The sequence below is a fragment of the Ceratosolen solmsi genome, unplaced genomic scaffold, assembly GCF_000503995.2.
Source record: "Ceratosolen solmsi marchali unplaced genomic scaffold, CerSol_1.0 scaffold2, whole genome shotgun sequence".
In the NCBI taxonomy this organism is placed as follows: Eukaryota; Metazoa; Arthropoda; class Insecta; order Hymenoptera; family Agaonidae; genus Ceratosolen; species Ceratosolen solmsi.
The window spans coordinates 8806612-8830506 of NW_011948422.1; the positions used below are offsets into that span (position 1 = coordinate 8806612).

The window sequence follows — 23895 nt, forward strand, 5'->3', positions numbered from 1 at the left end:
ATATATATATATATATGATAATAAACACTCGTAGTATGCACGTGTCTTGCACCATACGGGAAATACGTTTATAAGAGAGGCCGCCACGTGGAAGAGGAGGAGCACGGAAGGGTGTGAAACTTTTTATCGACAAAATTTTTCAATAAATGGCTTCATTTCTTGTTTTATGCGTGCATTCGTTGTATTGGGCAATGCTCGGAGATTTTATTATTATTTCTTTTTCTTACAGTTCTTTTTCTGTTTTGTCATTTCGTAACTACGAAATATCGGATTTTTTGGACCAAATTTCAGTTTTCCTAAGCTGATCGAGACTTTTTATTATAGATATGAGTTTATACAGAGACATATTTTTATATAATATTTAACGTCGAAATCCAATGAAAAATGTGATATTACGCTTTATGTTGAGAAAAATAAAAGAACAGTATTTTTATTTTTATCGTGAATTCTCCAAGAAATTTGTACGTAATATACTATGTGTACGTACAATAAACTATATACAATACATGCACAATCTTTTACTTATATAATTTCTAATTTATCAACTAAAAATAATAAATTATACTACATATTAAAAGACACTATATTATTAATGGAATTTATTTAAATTTTTTACTTTGATTATATTGGTTGTAATTTTAGTTCGTACCAAGTTTAAAATTTTTACAAAATATTTTCTAATATGTAACGAATATAAACTATTTATAATAAAACAACGAGACATAACGCTATATAGTTGATAATTTATACGCATATATTAAAAATATATATAACATCGAGATTATTCTCCTATTTGTAGTATAGAGGGGTCAATATCGCAAAGATGATATGCGATTTGGCTAATGTAATGCTAAATTGAGTTGGTTTTTCCCTTCTTTCTTATTTGTCCTTCAAACTCGAAAATCAGAGAGCTTGAAACAGACAGAAAGGGGAGAGAGAGAGAGAGCGAGAGAGAGAGAGAGAGAGAGAGAGAGCTATAAGAATTGGTAATGAGACATGTGATAGATGATTAAACTACTTACCAATGCATGCTCATGCAAAATTCATACTCCTCACGATTATAATTATTAATTAATAAATGATGAGTTTCTCGCGGTTTGATTCAAATTTTAATATATTCAAATAATTATAAATAAATAATAATAAGGAAAGAGAAATTAGAGATATTTAGATGTAGTGGATCATTTACGTAATATAATTATGTATAATCATAGGTCAATGTATTTTGTGATATTAATAGGGTGAATGTCGCAATAGTACGTTCGAGTGCACTTGAAATTTATGCGCAATGCGTTGCGATACGCCACATGTGCACATCTAATAATCAGTCTGAGTGTTTGATGATTGATTTTTTAATTTTTAATTTTCCTCTTCCAACCATTTACATGTATTATTGCTTTCATTATTTTTTCTCCCTTCTTTCCCTCCGTTTACGTATTTCGAAGCCCGCGTTTAACATCATAAATTGATGCTGCGAAGCATAGCATATTTTCTTTAATATCTACGCAATAAATATGAAAAGCCGTGTGGAGAAAGTGGAAAGCGAGAATTACAAAAAAATCTTGTCCGCGTGTAACATACCGCGATATTAAGTTCGCGCCCGGGGGAATTTAGAGAGGGTAGAAACGAGAGTGAAATAACACTGTGCGCGTTGTAACTGCGGCTTTAAAAGTTCGTTCATCTTGCTGCTTCTTTCGCGACTTATTTACTGTTAATAATGGGAAAGTCGTCACAAAGGATTTTCTACCGAGATCTTGATTTATATTCGTTTATTAGGGGAGTTGAAGGGAGGAGAGCTAAGGAAGTATATGGGACGAACTACCATACGCTGCTACACGTATATTCGCGCGCGAGAACTTGGGTTATACACCTGAGAAGTGGCCATTGTACTAAATCACACTATATAAACGAGTACCAAGTATGAAAGTCGTATATAGAGTTTATTTAACAGAGAAATGGCCGTGTAAATTTATGTACGTGTCTTCGACGATGCTCTTTATTCTCTCTTTGTACATTACTTTTTTTCATCTTCAATTTTGGTGAGAAGTTGTGGAACAATATTTCATAGTTTAATTCAAACTTATGTAGCTTTGTTAAATGATATGCAAACAAAATCTTTGAATTCTAATGTATCTTACGTGCGATGAATTAGATTGTCTAGAGTTGTTTTAATAATATTATGTTTATAATAACATTGAAATTGGTGATTAATTGAAAAATGAGAAAATTATATATATATATATATATATATATAATGACCATAAAAAAATGAGATTGGATTTTTCATTGCAAAATTTCATTATACTAATATTAAATGCTAATAATAACTCTCCATTTTTAGTTTATATGCATAAATTTTCTAAATAAATTCATATTATTAATTATGTAATTAAACATCTTATGAATAAAATCACTAATAATATACATTGTTGCATGAAAGGTGAATAAATTAGTAGAATGATAAATTTAATATTCGCATATCAATGTAGATTTTTAATTTCATAATCATATTTGCAAAATTTAAAATGTAAATTTATATTTATTTGTAGTATTCACATTTGCATTTATATTTCAAAGCGGATCAACTTTACTTGTATTCTATGTAATAGTTTATTTCAAATATATCTTTCACTTTTATGGGTCCACAGTAAAGACTTGTTACATGTAGAAATACAGAAATATTTTAAATAAATAAGTATTACACTTAACAAAGTTAACAACCCATGCAAATAATTCATATTTTACCGATAACAATGATTACTTAATATCCGTATATATACAGTTAAGGCTTTTAATTCTAATGATAAAAATAGGCTTCTGACATTATATACATAATTTTTACAAAAATATTATAAATGATTTTGATCATAATTTTTAAATATAAAAATTATCGATATTAGAGCAATTGTATCGGAAAATCATGGGCATGGAAATGAAGACTTATTTATCGCAATATTAATTATGACATAAGATCAATGAAAAAGAAAGATTTTTTAATTTATTGGATTTTTAGTTTTCTATTCTCTCTCATGTAATTTTCAAAATTTCTATTTGATTTATTCTTTAAAAGTAGAAGAACGATGCAATTAAATTTTATGGTTTTTATTTTATTTATTTATTTTTTTTTTAAATATGAGCATTAATTATTGTCATTGCATTAATTAATTTAGTAAAATATCAGTCGATCATTATATAAAAATATCAAATAACAAATATTTTGTGTTTCGGTAAAAAAGAGAAGAATAACTATATAAATTTAATAACTTCAGACCTCCTATATTGAAGCTTTAAAAGTTCATATAACCTTATTTACTGTTAATAACAGGAAAGTCCTCGGACAGAGGATTTTCGGCTCTCGGATGTTGATTTACAAAATTTGTCCTATGTATATTCTAGAGTAACTGACAATAATTTTGCGATTACCAGTTGCAAATCAGGCTAAATTATTTCTGCAAAGTTATAGAGATTTTAAGAAAGTACTATTTAAATACTGCATAGGAAAAATATTAACTCGTATTATCTTGTTAAAAATATAATATTTTTCCGTATGATTTTATGTACTTTCACTCTATTCGATTGTATTATGTATTTATTCTTGAATATAGTTTGTTTAAGAAAAAAGATCTTTTTCGATTGGATCGTAGGTATTTAGAATTAAAAATTTCTATTATTTGTATCGGTATTAAGAAAAAAAATTTTCTTTTATAAGATCCAGTTCGGAAATATAGATTGTATTAAGAAATATAAAAGCAACGAGTTGACTTTTAGTTATACCAATTTACTACGTACATTTTATTATTGATGGCACATGGGTTGACACTAAAGTGATTATGACCGATAATTTTCTGTGGACTATCATAACATGAGTGAATAAACCACCTCTACCTTCACAAAGGTACAATAGCATTTCGTTATTCTATACACTCGAGGAACCAAACAGTATAAGTGTGATTATTCGTAACGTAAGACGCAAAATAGGGGATAGTTGATGGCTATGTATAAAGGGAGAGCAAAAAGAATAAAAGAAGAATAATTCTTATGTTGCATTAAAACGTAGGTACGTAAAACATCCGGGATGTCAAGTTTGGGTCGAACCAAAAATCCCTTCCCCTCGCAAGAGAAAACCCTTGTGTAGGAATATAATCTACCAGTTGAGAGCACAAGCGGTGCTAGACATTAAGAGGGTAGTGACGGAGGGGGAGGGGGGCAAGAGCGCAGAGGGATGTTGCGGTAGCAGTAAGCGAACGAGTGACGTACGAAGTACAATATATAAATACACATGAATCGCGTAATAAGTCACATAAAATTCCATTCTTCGTCTAGACGAACAGCGACGTCGTCTACGTGAGTGTACGCACACGCGCCAGGAATATATCCTCGTAATAGTCCCTGAAATAATATGGCAGAGGCAAAAATAAAATCCTGACGCGCCTTTTTTCGGGCTCCTTTCTTCCCTTCGCTAGCGGTGCTTTTCTCCTTACTCCCCTCCCTGTTCCCACGTCTCGCCCCTCTCCAGCCGTTCTTCGTTTTCTCTTGAGACCGTCGAACTACCTTTCGAGGGCCTCGCTTCGCTGCTTTCTTTCTTCTTGGCCTTCTGCCTCTTCTTATCCCGCCACGAACAAAGGGTAAACACAGCTAATGCCAGCATCTGGGTAATTGGGTATTTCCAGAAAAATACCTTTCTTTCATTGTTTAACCATTTGAAAAGAGCATGAACGCATTTTAAGTAGAAGTAAAAATTTATTTTCGTTTTCAAAGCTTCTTTTATTCGGAGATGTAATCACGCGACTTGACTGAAAATGTCCTACCCAGTGAATAATAAACTACGCGATTCACGAATATAGTTTACATTTTACTATTTTCCACATGTTGATTTGTTTTGCATTTAATGAATATTAGTAATGACATGTTTTTACTGGATTATTTTTATTCTGTTTATTACATCTGCTATTAAGTGATCATTTTTTCTTCACTAGTAGCGAATTATCCGTTTGTATTATAATTCATTTGTTATTATTTAGATTAAACTAAAGTTAATTCATATTATGGAATCCGTTACATATTATCAAATCTATGTATTTTCTTTTTTTTCGGTTTTTTTTTTGTTTTTGTTTTTTTTTTTGTTTTTTGTTTTTGTTTTAACAGACTTAATTAATAGCTCGATATATTTCTCCATGATCTGTATTGAAACGTAATAGATAAATTGAAAGAACTTATTATGTTAAAAAATAAATTAATAATTTTTATGAAAAACATATTTTACAATAAATAATAGAATTTTAAAATTTATTGAAAAATTGATATATTTATTTTTAGAATATAAATAAAATATAAAAATAGAAATTATATAGAAATTCGTGTAAATATTTCTTATGTATTTTATTTATTTATATTTTTCATATTTTTAAGTTCGAAATTTTCTAACGTACAAACATATACTTTTTTTAGAATAACAAAATTGATTAATTTCTTATAAACTCAATATTACACGAAGTAAGGAAACTAACATGTTGACATATACGTGGCTCACGTACGAACAATTTTCCAAAAACATTTCTTAATAATTTAAAAATATTATTCAGTATTTCAGAAGTAAAGAATATTCAATTTTCAAGTTTTTAAAAGTAGTGATCGGTCTTTAAAATAAATAAAACTAATTCTGATGTTCAATGTATAAAATGTTCGTTAAAGGGGATGAAAATTGCATTTAATGTTACGAAAAGTAAACAATATCTCTTCAATGCAATTTGTTCATTGCTCATATTGATAAAAATGATTGATAATACTTTATTATAGGAAAGGAATAAGAATTTCGTGAATAGAAAAAAAAAAAAAAGAAAATGAAAATAAGTATCGAAATTATTAATTAGAATAATTCATAATATATTATAAATAAGATTTATCTTGGATGCCCATGAAAACAATTGCAGGACTAATAATATACCTTCAAATCACCATATGATACTGTGATCACACGAGGTAAACAAATGTCATTGGCTGTTAAGTGGGAGCACTTATGTAAATGTTTTTAATGTAATTAATTCGACCGTTGTAAATAGGAGCAAACAGGACTTTAAATTTAAAACTTTCATCAATTCAGAATAAGCTCGAAAATAAATATTTCATGCAATTTTATATTTGCATTTTATATTTGCACTCATATTATTATATTTGTAAAAGTTTGTAATAGTAAATTAGCATGTTTGTTGAAGATTTAGAAAATTTAATCCACTGTGGATTTAAAATTCTTTTCTTAACATATCACGAGTATTTAATAGTTATAGTAATATATCTTTTATCTTCCCGATTCATCAACATAAATTATGCTAAATGTTCTTTGTCCAAATATTTGTGAGTGAATGGAAATTTTTTAAAAAGCATGCGCAAATACGTAAATGTGACATAAAGAATGAAATATCCAAATTTACGGGAGAACGTTTGAAAATTCCATCTGAATTGTCTAATCCATTTTATATTTTTGTCTATTTATTGTTCAATAAAAATGTGACTTCATTGTTTCTGTTGTAGTCATGCGGTCCGAAAAGCGTCGTACAGAATTGACGACGAATTGGCCAATGGATCAGCGTTCGACTCGCCAAGCATTTCGTGATATATACATACGTAAAAAAAAAAATGGTGAGTCGATGTAGAAATTTTTATCTGTCTGTATTTGGCAGTATTTGATGAATGATTTTGTTCAAGCTTCGATTCATTTTTTGTTTTATTCTGCTCGTCCTCATCCTCGCATGACTTTCACCTTTTTCATACTTTTTTTTCTCGATACTCTTAATCCACGGTTCATTGTCAACAATCCAAACGTTTTCTTGAAATGGGGAAAAAAAAATTAGTTTATTCTCTCCGATTCTTCTTTTATTCATTATCAGCTGCATGAGTAGCTACAGAAATTTCTTATAAATTCATTGCAATTTATATACATATATAATTTCATGATTATTTGTTATTCTTAAAGTAAAGATGATAAGTAGATGCATAAGCATAAATCTTTTAATAACTGAGATGCTTAACTACAACTCTGCTAAATAAATTTCTAGCTAATACAGTGTAATTTAGAATTTAACTAAAGTTTATACAAACATTTTATGATAAAATGACAACCCCAAAATAGTTGTCAATAAATCAGTTGTTTCAAAAGTTTTTCAAATAATTATTCATACTGGAATGTTGATTTATACTTTTTTATCCTTAGATTTCTAAAATATACGTTATAATAACAAATATGAATTTTATATTTCGTAAATTAATCCACTGGAATTATTAATACTTATCAATTTCAACGAGTAACTCCTTAATTAATAATTTTTTATTTCTACCAACATTATAAGATTAATTATGGTACTTTAAATTTGAGAAATACTCAATATATTATTTATCTTACAATTTGTGAATTATATTGTTAATTTGAGCATAAATTTAGATATTTTAAAACTTAATAATTTATTATATATTCTACTCGGATTATAATATGAAAATAAGTGTTTGTTGGGATAATCAGATACATTTTTATAATATATAAAGTATTTTTTTACGTATTATATTTAATGTACAATTATACATATAATAATTTAATTACAACATATAATTAAAATATAGTGTATATATTTTAAACTTAGTTCATTATAAAAATTGAGATATAAAGGTAATTTGAAAATATTATCCCAATGTTGTAGGGATCCGTACTATTAGAGTGGAACGAAGTCATTAACATTTTCAGTTAACTTTATCTATCACTATAAATTGTATGGTCTTTTCAATCAATTGAATCAAAGAGTTCTTCATTATTCATTAAACTATAAAAAAAAAAAGAGATAAAAGTGAATTATACATAGCATTTTGTATAGACATAATATTTCCAAGTTAATAAATCGATTATTAATTATATATATATGTATATATATATATTTGTCGTTGAAAAATTGGATTGATTGTTTAAAATAATTTTGAAATTTTAATGTATTAATTACAATGAACATAAATCAATATATCAAACTAATAAAATAAAATTCGTTTTATGTAAATAATATTTGACACTCACATTATGAATATGAGCTATAAAGCCATATTATATCTAATATAGAGTAGTGCAATCATTAATCTTTTATATTAACTAATATAATCTTTAAACACGTATTTTCGAGATAAAAATATTCCATTCCTCTTTTTATATTAGTTACTATAGAAGTCTATTTTGAATACCGAGAATTCCAATACTTTGCAAAGTAATTTATGTCTATATTTTGCCTATACATTTTTAAATGTCAAATTAGTATAATAGGAAGACGTAATTTAAAAATTGAAACTTTCCATAACTCGATTTCAAAAGGAATTAATTAATACAGAATTATATTAAACGATTATATTATACAACGTAATTTTTGGGAAAACTTTATATGCTCAGAGAAGGGAAAAAGTTTGAGAATGATTTTAGTTAATTATTTAGGTGATAAAATGTCTTTTACAAGCCTTAAGAAAATAAAATTTTTATTTCAATTTTGGCCTTGATTATGTGGAACGGGGAAAACTTTCTATTCAAGATAATATTTTTATAATTAATAAGCCGTTTCAACAAATTTAATGTTTAAATATTAAAACAGCGCCCCGTTCAATGCTACACCTTGATGTTTATTAAATTTATATATGCATGAGCTTACGCGTGTATGCGCATTTAGTTATAAGATTATATTAAACATAATCTTTTATATATTCCACAAATAAAAACTTCAGTTTTCTTTACGGATAATATTGTTTATTAAAGATAATATCTTCGAACAGAGATAATATTAATTAAAATTTGTTAAATAAAAATCAAAGCACGTGCACGCACACACACACACACGCACACACGAACACACACACACACACTCTCTCTCTCTCTCTCTCTCTCTCTCATATAATTTATGAATAATAAACGACTTGGTTAATATATTTTTTGATATGTAAAATATGTAATATGTTAAAGCTAATGATAGTGCTTTATTATTTTCATATAAAAATAATTTATTACTATATTAACATAATTTTATCTATAAAATTTATTATTCGACTATTAAAGTAATAAATATATAATGTATTTATATCATTCGATCTATATGTAGCAGAAAAGAAAATGAAAGAACAAAATCTTCGACCATTGCCGTCCAATAATGTTTTTCCTTTTATGTTACAGAAAACTTCTGAGGTCTCTTTTCTCAAAGACCGTCATTTTTCGCATCATCGAAGTAGTCCCAGCTAGTGAATAATGAGTACATTCTTCACTTTTACATCATTTCTAATCTTCAAGAGTCATGATAGCTTCGTAGTATTTGCGCGTCAGTGAGTCATTAGAGCAAATCTCAGCATTAATGCCGCCTGTGTAATATTCTTGTGTCGCAACGAAATACGTAAAGATTTTGCTCTCTTCCCTATCTTATCTATTTCTATCGATAAGAAATAAAGTTTACTATTTTACTCAAAAATTATAAAAGAAAAAAAAGAAAACGATATCAGAGTATAAAAGGTAAAGAAAGTTTAAAAAAGATTTAAGCGATGTATTGAATGTAAATACGAATTTTGTATATTTGTAACATAGATAGATGAATAAATTAAGAAATAAACTCATTTATATATATATATGAGGATTCTCGTATATATATTTTAAGCAAATCAATATTATTGTTTTATTATCCTACACAATCCTCTGTCAAACTGTTATTTTGCAAATTAGATATTATTATTCTAGCTTTATGTTAATCATTGAGTGAATGAATGTAATTATAAGTTTTATTATAATTATTATTACGATAAAAATTCTAGATATTTTTGCATTAGATTTTTCATTTCTTTTTTTTTTTTTTCTTTTTTTTTTTTTTTATAGAAATTCTTTTTTTTTATGAACACAAACAACGTTTCATAAGCATAAAGCTATAAGTTTATGAAATATCTTTACATTTAGCTTTCTTGTAATAATTCTGTAATTAATTTTCATTCAAATATATTCCTTTTAAAAATAATTTTTCATACTTTTTGACCATTGACCATTTTCTGTAAAAATTTTTTATTCGATGTCTTTTTAATAAATTTTCGTCACACATTTTGATTTTATATTTGATTAAAAATGATTCATTTATAATTATAAAGAATTATATGTTTGTAATTTATTCATTATTACATATGTAAAAGTTGACGTACATGTAAAATTGTTTTTAATATTTTTTGCATTTTATTATGATAAAATATTTGTTATATAATTTGCTTAACTATTCAATTAATTTTTCTCACGTATTCCAATCGTTTATCTTTTACGTGCATGAAGAACGATCGGTAACGTTATTATTTAATAAATTCGAATATTAAAATTACTTAATAATAGTATTTTCATAGATTATCAAGAGAATATTTTATTAGGATAAAAAATTTATGTTACTTTAAAACTATATTCTTTCGAATCTATTGATTCATTAGAGTAATAACATTTATGTCATATTAATTTTTGCACAAACTGAGAATATCATTTTGTAATAATATTTAGATATTCATATTATACTAGCAATAAATGTTAAATAATTTTCCATATTTCAATGTTATAATTTTAATTATAAAAGTGTTTATTAATACTATAGTCAAATTTTTAAATAAATAAAGTCTATCTTCAAGAGGACTTAATTAATTATTAGGTATTCAATAAATAGTTATTGATGTTGCTACCTACAAATACAAGATATATCTTTTAAAAAATTATGTTATGGAAGTTATGGAGCTAAGATAATACTAAAAAAATTTTGCAGTACTACTTACACATTAGTTTAGTAATTCAAGTATCTAACATTATAATAAAGATAAAATTCCTAATCAACTATATTATTAATTATTTATTTTTCCTTTATGTTTTCACTTAATATAATTACTATTTATATATAATTTATATCAATATCATAATTTATATGTCACTATGCTAGTATAAATGTGGATAGTTTAATTTTCATGAAATACATTTTTGGACGAAAAAAATATTTCCCCAGAATATCATAATGTAAGTAAGTGAATCTTTTCTAGTTATGTAGGGATATGAAAAATTTTATAATTCAAATAAACCGTATATGCATATAACTATTGTTTATTATTATAATGTTATAATTAGAGTTATCTCAATTTGACTTTTATAGTGATTTAGAGAAAAAGTATATAAATGTTCTCTCTTCATCTTATTAATGATAATCTGTGAGACTTTATAATTTATAATTGTATTATCTATCATATTGTATTTCTTTATTTTTTTATATAACAATACATTTTGAAAAATAGTGAAACACTGAACATAAGCTATTTAAAGTCTAAATCTATGAAAGAACGGTCGTTAAATCTCTTATAAAAACATATTTATCTTGGCGATAAAATCGCTATATGAAAAAGGAAAAGAAAAGCAATAAAAAATGGAAAGCTCGAAGAAAGTGCGAAAAGTGGTCTACCTTTAAAATTTGTTCATCCCCGTCTTCACTGAGTGACGAAACAAAACAAAAGACTTGCGTGAAAATGCATTTTCTCCGCCTCCTCGTCGCTTCTACATCTGCGTAATCGCCGCGGAGGTATGAAAATTCTTTGACCTCCCATTACGGACTCCATTAGCATTCGTAATTTCGTAGCTCGTTCAGTTTCAGAAGACGACGACACACGCGAAAACGCGAGCGTAAAAGCTAGACAGAGAGAATGAATGAAAGAGTGAGATAGAGAGAGAGAGAGAGAGAGAGAGAGAGAGATAAATAGTGTGAGAGTGAGATTGAAGGGCAGCGAGACAGACGGACAGACAGACATACAGACAGTGAGGTATGGGGGTAATACAGAGGTAACAACGAACTAGCAGTCAAAACGCTGAAGGGCAAAAAAGAGAAGTTCACAGGCGGAGAATATTCATCAGGTACGAGGTTTTAAAACTACCTCCGGTCTTTACTCTCTATCCCTCGGTTCTGTCGTGCACTCGCGAATCTTTTAGCACCCCCCCCCCCCCCCCCCCCCCCCCCCCCATGAAAAGTGCTTGCATCGTGCGTTGTACCGTTGAAAACCAAAAAAGCCTTTTTACCTCACTATTTTAAAAGAGCGATCGACAAATCGTCAGGTTTCAAATTACTTTCACAAGTATTGTGGGAGAAGTACGTTTCGTATATTTGCCTAAGCCCACTTTAACGAAACTCTTATAGCTATTTTCTTAAGAGTTAATAGCTTGATAAAATTTGGGATTTAAATTTAATTTAAGTTCTTATTCCTGGGTTTGAAAGGATATTTCTGATACTCCTGTGATTTACCATATATTTATTATGTACGTAACAATCATCTATAAATGGACATAGACGTGTAGATATATAATAATATATATGTATAAAGTGTTGGATTGAGAAAGATTGAGTGGGTCAATCCAATTTTTAGAATCAAAGGTAGAAATTAATTTAATAAAGTTTAGTACACATTATTTAGTTCAAGGGTTGTCTCTACTTCGTTTGTGAAAAATCTTTCTCTTCCCTTATCACATACTTTAACAGACACCCTTCGAAGGAAGGGTTTTCTCTCTCTCTCTCTCTCTCTCTCTCTCTCTCTCTCTCTCTCTCTCTCTCTCTCATATGCATATGCATATGCATACAACGGCGTTAATGATCATTATTTCATAAACGTGCATATATATATATATATATATATATATAAATTTATAAATTATAGTATAATATGATTGAAAGTTCATTATGCTAGTTATTATTTTATTTTTTAAATACTGTCCTCTTGAAGGAAACGAATACATATTGATGATAAAAGATTTGTAAAAATTCGATTCAATATAACTTTTGCTAATTATTCCAGTTAATATTGAAATAACTGTAATTTTATCATAATAAAATATTAAATAAATATATTTTTTAAATATTTCAAACAAACATTAACAAAACATGATATTTTGTATTTATAGTTATTTGAGCTTTCAATTAATATATCAATTGTTTGTATATCAAACATCTTTTAAGACTTAGTAATTCAACAATTTATATTCTATGAAAGTATTGTTAAAATTTATCGAAATTATATATATATATATATATATATATATATATATATATATATATAAGCAAATATATTTTCTAAATATATTCTATAATAACAGGTAAACATTTATAATGTTTATTTCAGAAACTTGATGATCTTATTTTTATTAGCTTCTTGTTTTATTAAGCAAAAATCAAACAGAAATAATGAAAAAATTACTGATTACTCGTAAAGGCTTTTTGAAGATAAAATATGCGTTCCTCGCTATCTTCTCTCTTCTTCAATCTCAACATAATAAGGCATAATATAAGACGTTTATTCTCACACATATACAGGAAATGTATTATGAAAAGCTTAGAATCGATGGCGAGAACAAAAAAATAAAGGAACGACGACGGATTGTCATGGAAAGAATCGCAGGAGGCGCTTCGATTTGCCGACTGTGTGTATATGTGAGACACAAGTGCTTTTAGAAGCCTTTTAGGAAATTCTTTCGCGATACGCGTATATGCATGGGGAAGGGATTGCCGCTCGTACGTAAGTAAAAGAGGAAATTGTCGAGAAAGAGGGTGGGAAAGAATTCGAGCACAAAAATTTTCTGTATGCGGCACTGATGGCTGTACTCTTTGTTCGCACGGCTACGGGGGCAAGGAAAAGTTTTTCTCTCTGTGGTAATGGAGCTGTACATTGTGGCTTTCCTCTAGCATTGAAGACAAGGGGATAAGCTTTAAAAACTGGGAATGCCATTGCAGTAAGTAGATACTGTAAGCAGTGTCGAGGTGTGCTTAAGGTACCTCGATGTACACAAGCTACTTAGGTTTTTCATTGCAAATAGTGAGGGCAGCAGCTGAACGGAAATACATTATGGCATTATAAGCTTCGTCGATATTTAATAAAAAATTTGACGAAAGGTTAAAAAGAACGTCGAGGGTGTTGCATTGTAAATGTTTTCATTCTCCGTTAACAAATTGAACTACCATTTTAAAAGTGCTTTTAAAACACTTATATTGAGTTTTTAAATTAAATTTCATTGACTCGCTAAAAGCGACTTGCAAGTTTCGCAAAGGCATTCCGAAGTAAAATAAAGAAAAAAAGGAATGAGCGTTTATTATTTGAATTAAAAAGTGATAAGCACTACTCGGAGACTTAACGTTAGTTCAATGTTTAAACATATAAATATAAAATTTTGCAACGTAAATATTTAAATATTTTAAGGCTTTGACTACAAAATACTTGATACTAATGTAAAAGCAGCTTTTTCAGTATTAATTTGGAATATTTGGTCTTTGCAAAATATATCTTTTCGCATTATGAATTTTGTAAAAATTTTGTAATTTCGCAATTTAAACATGTTGTTAGTCCGCTCTCTCTCTCTCTCTCTCTCTCTTAAAAGCTTTTTAAAAAATCGACGCTTTATTTCTTCTTCTTCTCGCTCGTTCGCGCTCTCTCTCTCTCTCTCTCTCTCTCTCTCTCTCATTTTTTCTTATCATCTTTTATAATTAATAATGGAATATCTGAGTTTACAATGTATTTTATCGAAAGTTACTGAATATATAATAATTATGCATATTTAATTTTCATTAATAATTAAATATAATACTTTTCTCTCAAATACTGGAAGGATTTTGTTTATTAACGAGTTACTAGTTTCAGTATCGTATCTAACTATAAATTAACGATGAAGGCCAAAATTGATGTGGTTGCAAACAAAATTAACAAATCTTTCCAATTTCTAGTTTACTAGACTATACATCAATAAGAAAACAGTGTAATCAACTTGTTGGGCTATTATCCCAAATTGTTGAGGGAAAACCCACGCCTCATTCGTAATATTCAAGCTCCCTTTTGCTTCTGGGTATTTTTCTTTTATTTTGTATGTTCTTTAAAAATTTGCAACAAAACCATCTGTATTGTAGAAAAATATTTATCAAATTTCAGACAACATGTGAAATTTGATATATGTAATATTTAATATATATATATATATATATATATATATATATATATCGATAATTTAGTAAATATAAATAAATCTGCATTTTGCTGTATATACGAACGGAAATTTCTAATTGTCGATACTTGATTATTGATACGAATAAAAGTATTATTCGTTCGAATAGGAAATAATCTTTATAATTCTACATTTTTCGCTCTATACCAAAAAAAATTTTCCGACTTACTTATTGTTACTCATCTTTTTTTATTTTTTATTTTTTTTTTTTTAATGAAATCTTTAATGTTTTTCCTAATGGTCTTCCATATTAAAAGCAACTATTTCATTATTCTAAGAATTACAAGTATGTGATAATTTTATCTAAATAGTTAACTACATTAGTCGTATACTATAAGCAATATCTAAATTTGACGAGTAAGCAAAAAAAAATTGTTAAAAATTTATTCGAAAATAGTATAACAAATACTGATAAATAAAACAAATAATAATTATTTTTCACTGCGTATACATTTTTATTTGGAAATTGCAATTCATTGGGATTATTTTATTTTGATTAATTTATTTTTCCATAAAATATATAAACATATCAAAATTTTAACAATCTCTACACCGAATGATTTATTCACAAGATTAAATTATATTATTAATTTACTTTAATCATATCATAGACGAAAATTATTTTTCATAATCAACGGGGTAATTACCAAGGTTATATCATTACAGACTTCATCTATGATAGAATTTTCAGTATTATAATCTTGTCTATACATCATTACATAAAACAGATAAAATTTAATACTGCTTTCTTGTGATAAAAAATAAACTATGTAATAAAATAGATAATAAAATAATAATTAGACAATTGGTTGTTCCTAGAATAATTATAACGGGAGAAGAAATTTAGTTTTAGTACACAGATAAGTAGACAAACATAAAATATTAAAGTTTATGATTCTATAAATACAGATTTAAATATTGTACGAAAAATATTAATATGAAATGTCATTTTCGTAATTAAATTCAAGGTAAATAAATAAATCGAAAATTTTTATAAATATCGGTTATAGCATTACGAACTCATTTCTCATATTATAATTAATGTTATACTTAGCTCTGCAATCAATTATACATAATTTTATTTTGAATTAAAATATTGCATTCAATATAAAAATATAATGATATATTTTGATTATTGTTGCTCAAGTGTAGCTACTAGCTACCTTTTTCAAACATTACTATTTTTATTGCTTTTTCTTAAATATAAATAAAAGTATTTTTTGTATAGACAATATTAAAATAATATATGATTTTTTAAGCGGTATTTATTTTATTAAAAGTAAATATTATTTTTCTCTTTTATTTTGCTACTTACCTATTCATTACTCAATTAATATTTTCTTAATTTATAATTTTATTTTGAATTCGACACTTAATAATTATGTCATTATTCACTTAATGTATTTTAATTTTATTTTATAGTTTCTCACTTAATATTTATTACAAATAATCTTATAAATTATTAATTATTTATATATTTAAGATTTATATATTAAATAATTTTATCGATATTTTTATAGTAAATTGTTTTTTATTAATTATACATTAGTTTCATTTTAATATAGTAAAGTGATTATTAAATCATTCAATTATAGAAAGTTCATGCGGAAGAATAAGTTGACATATTGTTTACACCGAAGCATACATAGAAATAATAATATTTAATACTAATGTCGATGTAACGGTGAAAATGAATTATCTTATTTAAAATAATACATCATTTTGCTGAATAAAAATATTAAAATTATGTTTTGCGATATCTACGACAAAATTAAATTTTCTTCATCTTAAATAACATCAGTAGATTATATTTTATCATTTCCACAGCTTATTTACAAAAGAATTAGGATTGATCATCACTTAAATCATGAACATTATTTTCGATGAATTATTATTGAAAGAATTTTCTAATATTTGTCTTCATAGAAATATTTTGCTGTTTATTAACAATATCTTTAATTTATTTTAATTTATTTTTCCTTTAAACATTATCGGTATTTTTAAATTCGTTTCTTTAATTCGAAAAGATTGAAAAATTAGTGGAAAATTATACATTTACTTCGAACGAATCGTGTCTAATAAATATCGTTGCGATGATCAATTATCAAAGTTCTATACCATGTTACCATTATATAGTAGTCGGTCTTATGAATATATTTATGGGTAAGCGTACCGAGCGTAAAATTCATTCTAATGTGAGAAGTGTCCCGGTCATCCTTTAACATTTACGTAACTTAAATTTTGCCAATCCTTTAAGTTAAATTGAATAATAATGATAAAATAAATGATAAATGGTATCAAATATTTTATTTTATGCAGCACCTACATAATTTGAACAATTCTATTGTAAGTTAAAATATCATCGATACTAACTTGCATAATTAGTAAAACGACAATACTATCGAATTTCTAAGCAATAATCGAATGCAATATTATAACACTTATATTAACAATTATTTATTTTTATTTTTTGTTAATCGGAATGTCTCTAATCAAATCTCAAAATTATAAAAAAATTATTCAAACCTCTGTTTGGATTATTTTATTATTAATTAAATTTTGTGGTTAGTAAAATTGCTATATAATATTGTGGTACTTTCGTTTCTATTATCAGTACTTCTGGTAACTTCAGATTACAGAAGTTTATTCGCATGATATACAAAACTTGGCAGCTGAAGTCTCTAATGTAGTGACATAATTTTCAAATTAATTTTTATGTTTCTGTAATTATTCATATTATTTGTCATTCTATTATTTGAATATTCTAAGCCATTTCAATAAGCAAACGTGGAGATATAAGAGAAATACATAGTTTGTTCGTTTTTGGTCCACAAACATACTCCTCTACTTTCAATTCTATTCTATTCCCAACTGATAAATTGTTTCTCATTCAAAATTATACCTTAACTCTAAAAAAATCGTCTTTACGCGCGTATTTCGTTAGCTTATATAAATTGTATAATAAATTTTAATAAATGTGAAAAAGACTTATTATTATTCCATTGTAAGTTATACTATATAAATATTAGAATAAATAAATTATTATAAAAATTTTATTTGATTATATATAAAATGAGTAATTGGTATTATAGTTAAATAATCAATATATGAATTATGCGTTTAAATGAAAATAAAATATAAAACCATTTTATTTTATATGAATAGTCTATATATTACATAAATTTTATAGTAAACATCATATTTATAATCTTCTTGATATAATTAAAATTCTCAATTTAATTTTGACAGAACAATTGAGTTATAATTTTCAAAAAAAAATTTCAATTTCTGAATGTACAGAAATTTTTCTGTATTTTCATAATAATATAATACTTAAAAAAATGGTAAATTGAATTTATAAAAAAAGAACAAATAAGCAGAATACAATAGAATATGAAGAAAGAAAGGAATATGACCATCACGTATGCTTATGATTTGAGAAACTGTAGTTTGTAATATATTTACAATGTCTTTTGTAGAGATAAATAAGTAAAAATACATGGAAGGTAAATACAAGCCTATTATAAAATTGTATTAAATAATAATAGTGAATATGTGTGCGTACATGCGCTTTTTTTGTTGAGGAACGGGAAGTTCATTATAATACGAAAAATAAAAATTCACCAACTCACTGGTTGTAACGGAAATAATTCAAAAACTTTTCTAATATTTTCAGAGTTCACATTTTCTACATTGCACCGCACTACCAACTCTTTGAGAATGAACTACTCTGGCAAATTAAGGACTACACTTCACCTTTTGCTTACCTGTAGAAGAAGCTTTGCAATGATAAACAAGAGACACAAGACATAGTTTATTTTTTAAATAAATTCCATTTCCGAATAGGCTTGAGCATACTTGTATGTACTAAATCAGCTTACTGAACAAGATCCATAGCTTCTGATTTAATAAAGTTTAATTTCAATGAGAAAAAACGAAAAAGTATTATAAAATTATTCTAATACATTATATAAAATTGAAAAATCATTGATTTGTGAATATTTATATTAGAATGTGCATATTAACGGACGAAATATATCATTTGTTTCTATAAACGTTATTCAAGTAAAATAATTTATTGTCATTTTATAATTGTACTCGTATTGCAATATATGAATATATATATATATATATATATATATATATATAAATATGTGAATATATTATTCAATAAATATTATTATATTCTATTAGATATTTAAGATAATAGAAATGTAATTTAATGTTAACGTTAAAGAAAAATTCGATATAGTTTTTTAATTAAGGTTTACATTATTTTGAAGTTTATTTATTTATAATATTATCAAAGTATAATGTATAGTTTTTGAGATATTATCATTTCTATATTATCTTGCATTACGCTTTATTTATAAATCCGGCGAGAAATTAAATTGATTCAAGTTTTTATTAATAAATAATAGTATTTATATTCGATAGAATTAATTTTTTTATCAAATTCTATTAGGAGTAATTTATTTCATCTGAAAATAAAATAAAATATATTCACTGATATAAATATTCACATGAGTAATTATTTTATAGTGTACATTAGTAGTATTGTGATATATGTTATTATAACATGCGATATACCTTGATTAGGATATAAATAAAAGAATTTTTTGCTTCGAAGGCATGTAGGCATGTAGAAGGCAATAGTTTGCTGTAATATTCTGAAATATGGTGTAAATATATAAACGAAAACACAGATTTATATTACAGTTGTTGTTACCAGATAAGTATATCATTCTACATTTAGGCAATGAAGTTTGCTGATCAGAATGAAGTAATCAAAACCATCTATTTATTATGTCAGTAATACTATTTTTAAACTATTAAACGCTTATTTATATTAGCTTATTCATATTCGTGCAAAAATTTATCTTGCAATGCAAATTATTATGTAGTATTGGCATCTTATATAGCAATTGATAAACATAACTCTTTATTACTAATTTATGATAATATAAAAGTTTTTTTCATTAAGCTCAAATCAATAGTTATAATTTTATGTTATAATATATACAATAATGGTTATGAAGATACTACTTAAAGTAAAAAGTTCAGAAAAATATATATTAATAATTAATAAGCAATGAGATATTTTTCCTTCGTCAAAAGAAATATTGATTACTTAAAGCATAATGAGTTGTTGATTACTTTGAAGAATAATTGTGATTTCAGAACAAAAAGTGCAAAAGAGATAATTGTAAGTGAACAAAGTTATTTTGTGTAGTGGATATGGTAGAATGTTGTTCTAGTACTGAGAGAACGTGATATTCAAATAATGTTTTGGAAAATTAAATTGCTGTATGTATTTTGAAAAGAAGTTTTTTAATTAAATTTGCAAAATTGTTAATTTTTTTGCATAAATCACAAAAATACTTTTTAAAATTTTAATTACATTAAATTTTTTAGTAATTGATGAAACTTGTAGTATTTCGATTAAGAAGATATTGAAATAACATTATTTGTATTATTTACTGATTACCACAAATAATTATCAATAAATTAGATCTCATTATATAGGAATTTTTTTATTTAAGAACATTGTATTTGTTGGAAAAATTTGACTTTTTAAATAAATAAATTGTCTTTTACTTCATGCTCGCGCGAAGACTCTCCGTGTTAACTACAGTTTCAAAAACATCATTTTAAACTTATCTACAAAGTGCTTTTACTTCACGAGTGCTCCGCTACACGCTGAATTCTCTCTTTCCTTACCTACGTAAGCATTCATAGCGTACTGAGTTGAGTAACTTGAAGAATATTCAAAAGTACTGAGATATGTGCATTAGATTTTCTATTAATAAAATTAGTTGAAATTATTGTAATAACTAAAAGTTAGTAAAAACTTCTGTACTAGTAATTCATGATACTATTTTATATTTTGAATTTCCAGGAATATTTTTTATTGAATTCTGCATTAACTATATATAAATCATGGTTCATACTCATGTAGATGGAAAAGTAAATTTATCGCCCATGCGTGGTAACGATATTATTATAAAGAAATTATTTTTAAAATTTCAACTCTGATTATTAATTTATAAAAAACAGAGTAAGATTAAACTGAATAGATATTACTGTATTATTAGGTTAGACATAGATCATGTCATGACATGTTGGATATAGATATGTTAGATATATATTATTTTTCATTATGATTATTTGAGAATGCATTTATAGAATATTGAAGTACAAAACAAACTTCATCCAACAGTCTAATCAACAAGAATTAAAAATTTTCCTTAAATAATTTGGTTTAAACTCAACATCTTTATTTTTTCCTAAATAAATCAATAAATTAAAGAAGAAAGTGAATATTGAGTTTTATGTATTTTTTTCTAACGAAGTAGAACAACTGCTCACAATATTACAATATTTGTCATATACTACAATCATGTCTTTTTTAATCAATACTAATTTGAATAATTATATTTACATTAAAACAAAAAATAATAAATAAATAAATAAAACACTTATTTTAATATCAATAATTTTCAGTAGACAAAACATTAAATAACAAATATAAATTATTTAAATAAATAACAGTTATTTCATTATTTATAATATATTTTATACAAAAATTTTGTTATTCAAACTTTTAGAATTTATTAAAATCACATTCTTTTATACGGACTAGCGTAAACAATGCGAATACTTGATTTTGAGTAAAAAATAATTTATTATTTTATTATTCTTTAAGTAATATTATCCTTTTTTCTTTTTCAATTTTGCGTGGTTTAAATTATTCAATTTTCATATTTCTACGAGGTGATATATTATTAAATTTTATAATTAAGATAATACACAATCTTTAATCTTTTAATATATGATATAATTAATTGTGTAAAATAAAGTAATTAAAGTTAATACATTTAGACTGTAATTAAATGCATGTTTTTAAATATTCGTTATAACAAATTTATTAATTAATATAATAGTATATATTTACTCTATTGATCTATTATAGATAAAAAAAATTGTAAATTCTATAAGGTAATTATTTTTTAATTTTTAACAAGTGCGCTTTAAATTCGTATATGAATTGAAATATGTTGAGCCCCACTCTTATATTATTCATTTCTGAAAATTAATTATTATCTTAAAATTTGATTATTATACGAGAATATTATTGATCATAAAATTAATAATAATTAAAAATTATGTGACATTATTTTAATACAAAGTTTATTATAAATAAACAAGTATATTAAGAAATGTGCGAATTTTTAAGATTAAATGTACATGATTTTTATGTACATAACGTTGCTTTTGTTGGTGCTAAAATCAGAATTTCGATACGAAAGTTTTATTTTTATAAATTTGTCTCATATGAGTTACCTATTATATTTACTATGTAATATATTTAAAAAATTATTATGTATAGAGTTTGAAATGTGTTGAAATGAGAAGTGATGCAGCCTGTTAAAATGTAAAATATATACAAAATACACGAGTAATATATACTTTCGTTTAACGTTTGTTCACTAATTATCATGAATATTTTAATTTTTCCTTTAGTTTTCATTTAATATATCAAATTTGAAAAAATTTTCTGTAATAAACTTAGCATATTTTTACATGAAAAATAAAATGAAAAATGATAAAAAATAGTCTCATAACATATTTGTAATTTCAAAAGCAAATTTATGTAAAGATCGGAACGCTAACGTATAAGTACGGTCTTAATGTAGTAAAAATTCAGAAATTGAAATGGTTATGGTTATCATAAATAACGTAGAATGAATACTTTTTAAAACAGAAGAAGACAATTATGGAGTGAATTTATGAATAAACATTATTTATTAATAATTAGGAAAAATATTTATCATTTTCAAAAATTTATTATTTATTAATTTATAAAACTGATGTTAGAACAATTTTTATAAATATGCACTTATGAATAAATATATAAAATTTAAAATGAATAGGATAAATAGTGAATTAATCTTAAATATTTTTTATGTTCATTTATAGTTAGTTATAAATTCATTTAAAGACATTTAATCGAGTAAAGTAAATTATTTCTTTATACTGAGTAGGACATATTTTAAAAATTTGGTTATAAATAATTCGAAATAAAGTTTAAAAAATATAATTAATGTTTAGAAGTGGTTTATTTTACATCTAATATTGCCGAAATAATTAAATGTGTGAAGTAAGACAGAGTAGATATGTAGTTTTATAGGAATATAAATAATAGTATATAAGCTTTTATCGCAAATAAGAAATTGCGAGTGCTCTAATTAGAAAAAGATGAGAATGGAAAAAAGATATTATATTTATAAGAAGTATGCAGTTATTAAGTATCTGAGATTTTTTTAGGAACTTGATGTATAAATAGTGTGTATATTTACATGAATATACAGTGTATTTTTCCAACAATAACGTCACTTACCATTTTCTTGTAATTATAATTTATGAAAGAAGTATATTCTACTTATATAACATATACATATCCATTAATATTTATATGAATTTACGGCTTAATCGCTTAATGACGTAATATGAATTGACAATCTATTCAATTGCACGGCATAAAAGTCCTACTGTAATGCTAATAAAATAAAACTTGCCACTTCTTCAGAAATTTCGTAGCCCCTTAGCATCACACAAATTATCTACATCGCTATATCTGAGGCGGTGCGTGGCACTGGATCCTGGACAAAATCGTTACATCACCCTCGGTTTCTTCGTCATCTCCCGCACGCCAACGTATGATTCTACATATATAAGAGATGAGAAGCAGAGCGAATAGAGCGTAGGGAGAAAGATATAGAGAAAGAGGTAGCGTAGGGGAGAAAGAAGGAGAGAGAAAGAGAGTGAGAGAGAGAGGGAGAGAGAGAGAGAGAGAGAGAGAG

The 23895-nt window shown here is 25.6% G+C and overlaps 1 protein-coding gene across 1 annotated transcript in view; it reads left to right on the forward strand.

Annotated features, from left to right (window-relative positions):
- Window positions 1-6634, forward strand: part of Toll-6 (Toll-like receptor 6) — a 100194-nt gene extending 93560 nt beyond the window's left edge. The window contains exon 3 of the mRNA XM_011499390.1: window positions 6529-6634. The gene's annotated coding sequence lies outside the window, so the exon portion shown is untranslated. The remainder of the gene's footprint in view (window positions 1-6528) is intronic.
- Window positions 6635-23895: the final 17261 nt, after the last annotated feature.